Below are 12,327 nucleotides of genomic sequence, written 5' to 3' on the forward strand. Positions count from 1 at the left end.
CAAAAAATTATTTTTATTATTTAACATTAAGGATACTAAATTCCATTTTAAGCATGGTAAAACATCTATTTTTCCTCTATAAATTTCCTGTACAGTAAATATATTAGCACTATATTACCAGTTAGAAAGCTGAGTGATAGGCAGGTTACCTTTCCCCAGGGCTGTACTGGATAAAGCTGGTACTCACGTTTTGGTCCTTCTGATTCCAGACTTCATTGTATTAGACCCAATGATAGCTTTCAGTGACTACCTTTAGGCATAATCATGGTGATCCTTGCAACCAATTATTTTATTCTGGCAAAAGTACAAGGTATGTGTTGATGAGTAGACTTGGTGATGGAAAAAGCACGTTGTTTTCAGAGCTTCAAAGACAAATCCTAATGAAGAGAAAGCTCAGTTTGGAATAATGGCACGTAGCCTGTTCATCAATGATTTGTGATTATCTTGATTTTGTGGATTCCATTACGGGGAACCAGGAAAGCAAAATGATGGCTAGTCATTGAGAAATCAATCATTTCACAGCATGGTTAGTAAGTTGCTCTAAAATTAGCTTGTAACCAATCAGAACACAGTCAGTTTGATTGATAAAGTGACAGCCAAAACTTGATTATGGCCTCCTCTCTGTGGCAAAATAAATGAAGAGTCAGGCCACAGATTCAGTTTTGGAGGCTTTTATAGCATCTGGTTGGATCCATTGCTTATTACTAATTATTCCTAAATTATTGCTTACCTTAATCTCTCTGCAATCCCAAGCTGTTCTTCATGATGCTTGATAAATTGCATGGCAAAGACTACGTTAACTCATGAAGCAATTCAGTCCATTTTTGGATAGCCAGTTCTGATGAATGTGGAGTTTTCCAGAAATTGGACTGAAGGCCGTTTCTTTGCATTTACCTCTCATGGGGAACATAGAGAATCTTTACTCTTTCTTCTTCAGAAATAAGTTGCATTTTAAAAAATTATCTTTGAAATTAAGGCTATATTGTCTTATAATTTGTTAAGACTACTATGGGTTCCTATTTTTCCTTTTAGTCCTATCACCTACATAAATATACTTTAGGAAAATGATTATTTCACTTTGTCAGCTGAAATATATTTGTGTATTTACCTCCAGCCAGGAATTCCTGAGCACTTACAGTAATTTTCATATATAGTCTTCACAACAACTTTGTGGTTTGTCAGTATTATTTGCCTTCTACAGCAAGTCACTTAGCTAAATAATTTGATGTTATGTCACCCACAGGCAAATGCATAGAATTCCATGGGAATTGTCTGTGGGCTTTATGTGCTGCAAGTTCTGCTTCTTTCCAGACTGTGAGCCTCTTAAAGGCAGGTCTATGCTTATTGATCACAATATCCCAATAATTAATAAAGCATCTGCCATGCAATCGGCACAAATGTCTATTTCATTAAGTTGAACTATAAATTTCAAAAATATCAATTTGAATCCTATCTTATAAATGTTTAAATCAGTGAATTCAATTTGATTCTTCAGTCTTATCAGTGTTCAGCTATTATCAGTGTTAAGATACATACTATTTGATCTCCATCTTACTTTTTTGTTCCCTGGAATATTTTGGAACACTTTGAAATCCTAAACAAACAAACAAACAAAAACACATTTATTGGGGGGTATTTTGGAATAAGTCAATATTTTGGGGTATTTGGGATATTTTTGCAAGCCTCAGGTCATACAGGATTGTAGCTTCTTTTGACATGCCACTTTCATATATTTGCTCTTGCTAAGTCCTTTGTAGAATTGGAATATATTACAATTATGACCTGAGAAAGGAAATAAATTTACCTAAAGGTTTCCCTAGAGGGATTGTAGGCATTGATATCCCCCCACCCCCGTCACCGCCCAATCATTGTCCTTTCACCAAAAGTTTTCATAAGGCAATGAAAAAGACTATTATCATAAAAAATAACTTCATTAGAATAGAAAATATATATCTCTAGCCCCTTGGTAGGGCAGCCAAATAAAAAAGGAATTAACTACTTTTTAAAAATTTATGTCCTGTAGATATCATAATAATTCTGATTCTGTTTTCTACTTTTGAAGTAGATAGTATTTTTTAACCACATGGTTTCCCTAACCAACATGCATGGGATATAATGGTAGGCAAGTCCATTTGGAGTAACCACAATCTGATCTCTTACTGATATTTTAGAGTCATGGACATAAATTCCTTTGGATTAATATTGATGACTCCTATCAGAATACATTATAACATTTTTTTCCTTTTAATTAAGGCAAGTATCACTCCATAGATTGTGTTTTCATTCATTCATCAGTTTTTTAATTAAAACCTACACTGTGTCAGGTAGTCTTCTAGGTATTGAAGACAGCAGAAAGAAAGAACTTTGTCCTCAAGAAGCCTGTAGCTTAGTGGATACACAACATGTTATAATGCAGAATGACAGTTGATGCAATGTAGCTACTTACAGGATGGATAAGAATATAAGAAAGATGTCTCTAAGTTTGGACAAGGTAAAAGAAAGCTTCACAGACAGTAGGTTTTAAGACACAAAAGTTAAGAAAACTCATTCATTTGCTCAGAGGCATACAGAAGCTGAGGGTCTTTGAAGATCAGTGCAAGAATTTGCTAACAGTGAAATGTAAGGAAAAACAATGAGTTTAGAAAACCAGGCAGTGGCTGAATCATGGAAAACCCAGATATCTTCCAAAGGGATTTGTGTTTAATCCTGTGAGCAACAGGAAACAGCTGCAGAATCTTGAGCACAGGAATGACATAATTAGATGTGAGTGCTCAATGCCACATTTCAGAGAAATGACAATTGTGCTGGTGACAGTAAGTCAATCCTAGCTCAGTTCTAGCAATCTATGAGGCTAAATATCCAGGGCTCCCTGGTTCTGTGTCTCAGATTCTGTAACCAGCACTAGACTGAAAAAAAAAATCCTATCTAGAAATAAGCAAGGTTGTCACTGTAGCTGTTACACAATATTGTAGGTGGTAGTTCTTTTGGCCTTCCGTTAGCACATTCTCCTTAGACTGTCATGCAATGTGATTCAGCTACTCTCCCTGAGCCTCAGTTCATGAAGTATAGATGCCTACAAATAATATATTCCACAGAACAGTGCTGACATGTGAAGATAAAGAAGTAGAGAGCTAATTCTCATCTTGGTCTGTCCAAAATCATGATTATTGTTTGCTTTAAAGATGACTATCAAAAAAAAAAAAAGATGACTATCATCTGACCTACCTCCCCAGGGGGGTAGGTCAGATGTGAAGCACTAACAATAATTTAAGGAAATATAACACTCCACATGTCAAAAGAACACAGAAAATTACACTTGAGAATGTAATGATATATGCATAGTTTTATTGGTACCCATGAATTGGTACCCAATTTCAAACTGAGTTGCAAAGGTCATTTTCTATATGTTCTCTTTTTTTAAGAAAACTTTTTATTTTGAAATAATTTCAGACTAATAAGAAGTTGGAAAAAAGTAGTACAGAAAGTTCCTATGAACTTTTCCCCTAGGTTCCTCTAATGATACCTATCGTAATTATAATACTTCATCAAAACCAGAAAAGTGACATGGGTACAGCACTACAAACTGAATTTTGGATCATATTTATATTTCTTTAGGGTTTCAATCACCAAAATTCACCCACATTCTTTCCCAATTCTTCAAATGCTTCCTTATCCTTTCTGCTTTAAACCCTTACACATGCTGTTCCATCTGCCTTGGGCACTTGTTCCTGTTTCAACAACTCAACTCCCACATATATTGAATTAATTTTCTAATTTAGATATCTGCATCCTCTTTCAGTTCCAGTTCATATATCATTTCCTAAGGGAAGCTTGCCCAGAGCCCCCCCACACCCCAATTGGGTGTATCTGCCTGCTCTGTACCCGGTGTTCTTCTTGCCATTTATTATAATTAAAAACAAATAATTCCTTGATTAGTTCCATGGCAATATATGAAGTTTGTGAATTTCACAAGTCAACTAGACTGGGTAATGAATGCCCAGGTAGCTGTTAAAACATTCTTGGGTGCATGTGTGAGACAACCATGGATGTCTCTGGAAGACATTAGCATTTGAAATTGGTAAACTAAGTTAAGAAGCCCATCCTCCCAGTATGGGTGGGCATCATCCAATTCACTGAAAGCCCCAGTAGAACAAATAGTAGGAGGAAGGGTGATTATGCTTTTTCTGCTTGAATAGAGACATCCGTCTTTTTGTGCCCTTAGACATTGGTGCTCCTGGCTCTTGGGCTTTTGGACTTGGACTTATACCATTAGCTACCCTGGTTCTTGGAGTTCAGGCCCAGGCTGAATTATGTCACTGACTTTTCTGGTTCCTCAGCTGCACATGGCAGATTATGGAACTTCTCAGCCTCCATAAATATGTAAGTCAACTCCTTATAATAAATTTTGTTATCTATCTATCTATCTATCTATCTATCTATCTATCTATCTATCTATATCTAGCTCCCCTTGGTTCTGTTACTCTACAGAAACTTGATTAGTACACAGATGGAAAAATCATGTGTTATTTTAGGGTCTTTTAGACACTTCTTCATAAAAGAATACAATGTTTTCTTACTCTCTAAGTAAAGAAAGGTAGGGTGCTCCTGGTGCTTACTGATTTCAAGCCAGCTCTCCCTTGAAAAATCTGTGAATGACATTGGAACACAACTAGATGAACTACAGAGGTTGGCTCATAGTGTTTAACACCATTGGTAAAGGAAATGTTTCATTACTCTTTGACCTGGGAGTCCCTTAAATGCAAAGGAATTTCTCTGTATTCAACATTTAGAAATTCTGTAGCATTACTGGAGAACATGGAATAAATGCACATGTAAGAATGTTTGTTCTCATTCAATTTTTGCTGATGAAGTAAAGAGAAGGCAAGTGAATGAAATTAGCGAATGCATTATTCATTCTTGTATTCACCCATCCATCTGTATTCAACAAATCCTGTTATAGCAGAAGTTTTGGTATATGTGCTCCAAGGAATATATGAATAAAGTTAAACTCATGGCCAAAGAGAGCTTACAACAGAGAAAGAATATAAAAAATCATGTGGAGTGATGGAAAGGTGAGTAGAATCGAGAACACTAGGAATTTAAAAGTACACATTAGAAGTTCTCATCACATACATAAATTTATAACTATGTATGGCGATGGATATTAACAAGATTTCTTGTGACGATTATTTCCAAATATGTACAAACATTGAATCAGTATATTGTATATCTGAAACTAATATACCTGCTATAAGTCAAATATACCTAAATTGAAAAAATAAAATAAAATCAACAAAAAGAGCAACTTAGGGATACAGATTGGTTGCCATGGGCAATGGTAGTCATGGCATGGGTGAAGAGGGTTAAAAGGTACAAACTCATAGCTATGGATAAGGCCTGGAGACATAATGTATGGCAGGATGACTCAAGAAAAAGGATGTAACTGTGTGGTGACAGATGTTAACTTTACTAATGGTGTTATTTTCACAATATATACAAATATCACTATGTTGTACACCTGAAACATAATGTTGCATGTCAATTATATCTAAATTTTTACAAGGGGAATAAGAGGACAAAAAAATACACGTTTGGGAGTTAGACATGACTTTTCTCATATCTTGACTCTGCTGCTGTCACTTTAATCCAAACTCTCTGATCCTTATTCTCCTCTTTTAAGTGAATTTAATGATATAATTTAACTGTGGGGTTCTGAGGGTCCAATAAAATTGGGAATATAAAGTTGTTTTAGTGGTTCTAGGCATACTGCATGCATCTAATGCTATCTTTTGTTATTATTTCTTCTGAGTCTTAGTTCTGTCAAACTTTTTCTACAAACAGCCTTACAACACTAGTTCATTACTATTACAGTTTTCCCTAAAATATTCTTAGTTGCTTCAACAAAAATAAAAACTTGTGATCTTATACAAATGACAAACGAGAACTACAGAGCTGTATTGAGGAGAGATACTGGGTCCAGGCAATTGTATTCACTTTTTTTTTTTTTTTACACTAGCTCAAAGTGAGTGTAATTTAAATTCATACCACAACAGTATGACAAATTATACAAATTATAGACCCTTCAGGGTCACTTATGAAGAGTTGAAACTGAGAATGTTAAATTTGCAATGATGCCAAGGATCTGTTTGTACATAATTACATATAACTCTAGCAAGCAAGTGATAAATGCCAGTCAAGGGGACTGATCAGGTGTGCAGGAAATCAGAGGAGGGAAAGATTGTGTTTTCAGAAGCTGTTCAAGGCTGCAGCAAGAATATCTTTCCCATGAAGCACATATTTCTCTCTTAGCATTTGATAACTGAACTCAATTATAGAAGAATGGGTTTGAGTTCTCAGAATTGTATGAAATGGAAACTTGTCAAGTAAAGGTTGTTTGTCTGTTTCTGGTGGCCCTAGAGAGGAAACCTCTCTAAGAAGCTGATTAGAATAGTAAACGGCCATCACTGATTACTAGCAAAACACTAATAATGAAAGTTAGCATGTTCTGGATACTTTCTGCCACACTTTTGTCTCCTAGACTTTTGCATTTCACAATCCAGTACAACTAAAAATAAATTAATGAGTCTTCCCAACAGAGCATTACCAAGATTTTAATTTTATCACAGAAATGCGTAATTTGTTGAAGCTACAATTACTATTGGTATCATTAAAAAAAACAGGAAGAACATAATCTGTATACATAAAACTAAATTGTTCTTTATATGTCTTCTAATGCATTGCACACAACCAAGCTTCCAGATTTTCAGAACATGAAGAGTGTACGTCTAGAACAATCTGATTTCAAGTATAGGCTGGGTGTCATACACGAAATTTATGTTGGGAGTTATGGGGGTGCCCCACAAAAAAACCAGACACCTCCAGAGCAGATGAAACTGAGCCTACAGGAGACAACTTCCTGATAGCGCATAGGGAAACACAGGCAATGCATACCAAGATTGTCACATGCTCTGTTACAAACAGAGGAAACAGTGCTTATTTAAATGGGAGCCCAGATTGAAGCCAGAAGGGCAGATGTTCTAAATTACAGGCCTTGATTACAATCTTGCTTTTTCTCCGGGTATGTAGCCTGCTGCAAGCTGAGTTGTAGTGGCTTTTTATTTAGTCAGTGGTGGTTAAAGATTTTCTCAAGTATTGCAAGGGAGGATGGCTGCTATCCAAATAAAGGACAATCTTTATTAAACCACCAAATTTGAGTTTTGAAAATTCTGCTACTTTGACTTCATTTTTCTCATTATGTTGAGGACCAATGAAAACTTCTGAAACACTCTGTACTGGTCCTTGGAGGGAACTGAAAAACCAGAGAGCTCTTCAGAACTCCAGATGCCTAGAACCCAATCTTCAAGGGGTCTAACTGAAATAGTCATGAAAGGCAGCTATGCTTCAGGATTTCTAATACATCCTCCTAATGAATATACAGTGCAACCAGCGTTGAGAACCTGAGGTCTACAGCTACTGGAACATTTCTCTCCCCCTGTCATTGTTTTTGTCTAGAAACTGTCCACTGCAGAAAGCTGTGTCTTAAACTAGTGCACATAGATGCTTCCTTGCACAAGTAGCATGGATATTTAGAGCCAGATCATCTTAGGCTTGAAGAATGTACTACAAAATAAATTCAGCAGTGTCTTTCTTGTTTGCCGGACTATTTACTGAGGCAAGAGAGAATTTTCTATGGGGCAGTGGGAGCTCCACTTCCAACATTATGTGAGTAGATGTCTCATTATTATCCAAAGGGTTAAAATATATCCCAAATGACTAATGGCCATACTCCCTTCAAAGCCAGCAGCTGGAAAAGATTTAAGAGGCAGCCAAGGCCTAATGTTTGCAGTAATTTAGAGCTCCCCATTTGAAAACAGGACATCAATGGCCGCAGTGTGAATTTTCTGAAAGAATAACAGAAAAAAAACCTTAACATCTGGCATGTTTTTCAGAAGCCATAAAATGGAAACATCATTACCAGAAAATATGATGGAGCTTGGCAGGTAAAGAGAGTGTAAAAAAACAAACAAACAAACAAACAAACAAAAAACCTGAAACAGAGAAAATAGAATAGGAAATGAGTCAGTATATTCTGTAAATTGGTGATGATGATGATGATGATGATGTTGATGATGATGGTAGTGGTGGTGATATTCTTTTAAATTTAGTATTGATGTATAATTGACACACAATGTTATATTATCTTCAGGTGTACAGCATATTGATTTAATAATTCTATACAGTACTCAGTGCTCACCACCATAAGTATAGTCACCATCTGTCACCAGACAATATTATTACAGTGTTGCTGACTACATTCCCTAAGCTGTACTTTCCATGTTTATGACTTATTCTGTTACTGAAATTCTGTATCTCTTAATCCCTTTTACACATTTTACTCATTCTCCCCACCCCCTCCTCTCTGGCAACCATCAGCTTATTCTCCATATTTAAGAGTCTGTTCTTTTGTTTTGTCTTTTTCTTGTTGCCGTTATTTGTTTTTTAGACTCCACCTGTAAGTGAAATCATTGGATATATATATATATATATATATATACACATCTGTCTGACTTATTTCACTTAACATAATACCCTCTAGGTCCATCCATGTTGTCATGGATGGCAAGGTTTCATTTTTATAAGGCGCAGTAATATTCTATTATATATATTCATATATTCTATATGTATATATATATGCATATTCTATATATATTCATAAGTGACTGTGTATATATACACATACACACACATATATAAATATATAGAGAAATATATGGTGTATCTTCTTTATTCATTTATGAATGGATACTTGGGCTGCTTCTATGTCTTGGCTATTGTAAATAATGCTGCATATGTTCATTGCAGGTGCACGTATCATTTCAAAATAGTATTTTGTCTTATTTGAGTAAGTACTCAGTAGTGGAATTACTGACTCATTAAGTATTCACGTTTTAAATTTTAAAGAAAGCTTTATACTATTCTCCATAGTGGCTGCACCAGTTTGCATTCCTATCAATAGTGTGTAAGAGTTCACTTCTCCCACATCCCTGCCAACACTTGTTATTTCTTGTGTTTTTGATCCTGGCCACTCTGACAGGTGTGGGTGATATCTCACTGTAGTTAGATTTGCATTTATCTGATGACAAGTGATGTTGAATATCTTGTCCTGTGTCTGTTGGCCATCTATATGTCTCCCCTGGAAAAATATCTATTCAAGTCCTTTGTCCATTTTCTAATCAGATTGGGATTTTGTTTTGTGTTGTATAAGTTCTTTATATACTTTGGATATTAACCCCTTATGAGGTACATTATTTGCAAATATCTTCTTCCATTCTATAGATTGCCTTTTCCTTTTGTTGTTTCCCTTTCTTGTGCAACAGCTTATTATTTTTGCGTAGTCCCAATAGTTTATTTTTGCTTTTGTTTCTCTTGCTTGAGCAGAACTACCTAGAAAAATGCTGCTAAAGCTGATGTTCAAGAGATTACTTCCTATGTTTCCTTTTAGGAGTTATATGGTTACAAGTCTCACGGTTAGGTCTTTGATCCATTCTGGGTTTATTTTTGTATATTGTGCAGGAGAGTGGTCCCGGTTTGTGCTTTTGCATGTAGCTGTCCAGTTTTCCCACCACCATCTACTGAAGAGACTCTCTTTGTCCTATTATATATTCTTCCCTCCTTTATCATACACGAATTAACCAGACAGATGTGGGTCTATTCCATTGACCTGCATGTCTATTTCTGTGCCAGTATTATTTTGATTCCTCTAGTTTTGTAATGTATCTTGAAATCTGGGACTATGATACCTCCAGCTTTGTCCCTTCTTTCTCAAGATTGTTTTGGCTCTTTGAGGTCTTGTTGATTCCATAAAAAAATTGGGATTAGTTGTTCTAGTTTCTGTGGGAAGAAAATGAATGATATTGGTATTTTGATAGGGCTTGCATTGAATCTTATGATTGATTTGGGTAGTATGAACATTTTAACAATGTTAATTCTTCCCATCTATGAAAGTGATATATTTTTTCCTTTTGTTTGTGTCATCTTCAATCCTTCATCAGTGGTTTATAGTTTTCAGAGTACAGGCGTTTCACCTCCTTTGTCAAATTTATCCCTAGGCATTTTATTCTTTGTGGTGCAATTATAAATGGGATTGTTTTCTTAATTTATCTTATTGCCACTTCATTATTTGTATACAGAAATGTGACATATATCTGTATATTCATTTTATATCCTGAAACTTTGCTAAATTCGCCTATTAGTTCTAACACTTTTTTTTTTTAAATCTTAGGGTTTTTTTTAACATATATATCATATCACATCATCTACAAATAGTGACAGTCTAACTTCTTCCTTATCAATTTGAATGCCTTTTATTTCCCTTTTTTTGTCAGCTTGCCCTGACTAGGACTTCCAGTACTATGTTGAATAAAAATGGTGAGAATGGACATCCTTGTCTTGTTTCTGATCTGAGAGCGAAACTTTCAATTTTTCACCATTGTATAGGATGGTAGTTGTGGGTTTTTCATATATGGGCTTTATTATTAAGATTTGCTTTCTCTAAACCCACTTGATCAAGAGTTTTTATCATGAGAGGATATTGCGTTTCACTAAATGATTTTTCTGTTTCTGTTGAGATGATCATATGGTTTCTATTCTTTCTATTGTTAATGTGATGTGACATCTTGATTGATTTGTGAATTCCTGAAATAAATCTCACTTGATTGTGGTGAATGATCCTTTTCATGCATTGTTGAATTAGGTTTGCTAATATTTTGTTGAGGATTTTGCATCTTTATTCATCAGGGGTATTGGCCTATGGTTTTCTTTTTTTGTAGTATCTTTGCCTATTTTCACTGTCAGGTTAATCTTAGTGTCATAGAGTGAATTTGAAAGTTTCCTTCCTTTCCCACTTATTGGGATAGTTTGAAAGAAATAAGTATTAACTCTTTTTTAAACATTTGGTAGAATTCACCAGTAAACCCACCTGTTCCTGGACTTTTGTTTGCTGAGTGTTTTGATTTCTCATTCAGATTTTCTTACTAGTAATAGATCTGTTCAAATATTGTATTTATTCCTGATTTGATGATTATATTAAAATGGTGATAAAGTCACTATTTGTGAAATCCTATGGTATACCAGGTATTTACTTTTCTTCACTCATTCCTGGGTATAGGAATGCAGCAGGGAATAAAAATAATATAAGTGCCTGACTTCATAATGCTTATATTCCTATTTGGAAAATTCCTAATTATATTCAATTTTTGTGAAATAGCTGCCAAGTAAGAATTGATCACCCCAATTTTACAGGAATTTAAAGCTTGAGAAGGCTGTTAACATACGCTAATTCATTAATACCTGTCATGTTGATGAATCAGGACATATCAGAGGAATTATTAAGTGTAACTTAAGACAAATATCATACCTCTTTATTATAAATGGAAAAGGGAGAGAGGATACAGACTTCCTCACATGTAAGATCATTTGCTTGATGACCAGAAGACCTAGATTCAGAAGTTCTCTTGGCCATTATTACATGTTGCCATCTAGAGCAGATTCTTTCCTTTTCTGAGTTTAAGTGTACTGAACTTTGAGAACCACTGGACTGGAGATCAAATATAATGATTAAAAAGTTAAGAGTCATACAAACATGGATTTGATCTAAGCTCCATCACTCACTAGCTCCTTGAGTATTGGAAAGTCACTGAACCACTGGGAACCTCTATTTCCTGAACCACCAAATGGAAGCAAAAATACTATCTTTCCTATTGGTCTGCTATGAATGAGATAACACATGTAATATACACAAGAAAATGTTTGGCGTTTAAGTGATTATTTTCAATATTATTACTTTTGTTTTTATTTTTACGATTTATTTATTTATTCATGATAGACAGAGAGAGAGAGAGAGAGAGAGACGGGCAGAGGGAGAAGTAGGCTCCATGCCTGGAGCCTGACACAGGACTTGATCCCGGGACCCGAGGATTGCACCCTGGGCTAAAGGCAGGCGCTAAACCGCTGAGCCACCCAGGGATCCCCTACTTTTGTGATCTTAAACATTGTAACACTGGTATTTTAAGATTCTTTCATGTTTGAAGATGACATCAAGGATGCTGACCAGTCTAAAACAATGCCCAGGTTCCCTTTTTAACAACCTAAGTGCAGACTGTCAGATTGCAGCCACAAACTGTTCCGTTGCAAGATGTAGTACGCATTATTATAAACAGATGTAGCATTTGCATCCACAGCATCAGCAAGCCGTGTCTGTCTGCATCAGAGCAGTCTGCTCAAATCATGAGCTCTATTTGCTTGCAAATTTGCTTTATAGTAAAATGG

General features: G+C 35.4%; 1 long non-coding RNA gene across 1 annotated transcript in view; it reads right to left on the minus strand.

The window, feature by feature from the left end:
* The window catches only part of LOC111094606, a 43,458-nt gene that overhangs the window by 12,374 nt on the left and 18,757 nt on the right, over positions 1-12,327 (minus strand). The window contains exon 4 of the long non-coding RNA XR_005354985.1: positions 188-377. This is a non-coding gene — a long non-coding RNA (uncharacterized LOC111094606). The remainder of the gene's footprint in view (positions 1-187; positions 378-12,327) is intronic.

The sequence above is a fragment of the Canis lupus genome, chromosome 2, assembly GCF_011100685.1.
Source record: "Canis lupus familiaris isolate Mischka breed German Shepherd chromosome 2, alternate assembly UU_Cfam_GSD_1.0, whole genome shotgun sequence".
Classification (NCBI taxonomy): Eukaryota; Metazoa; Chordata; class Mammalia; order Carnivora; family Canidae; genus Canis; species Canis lupus.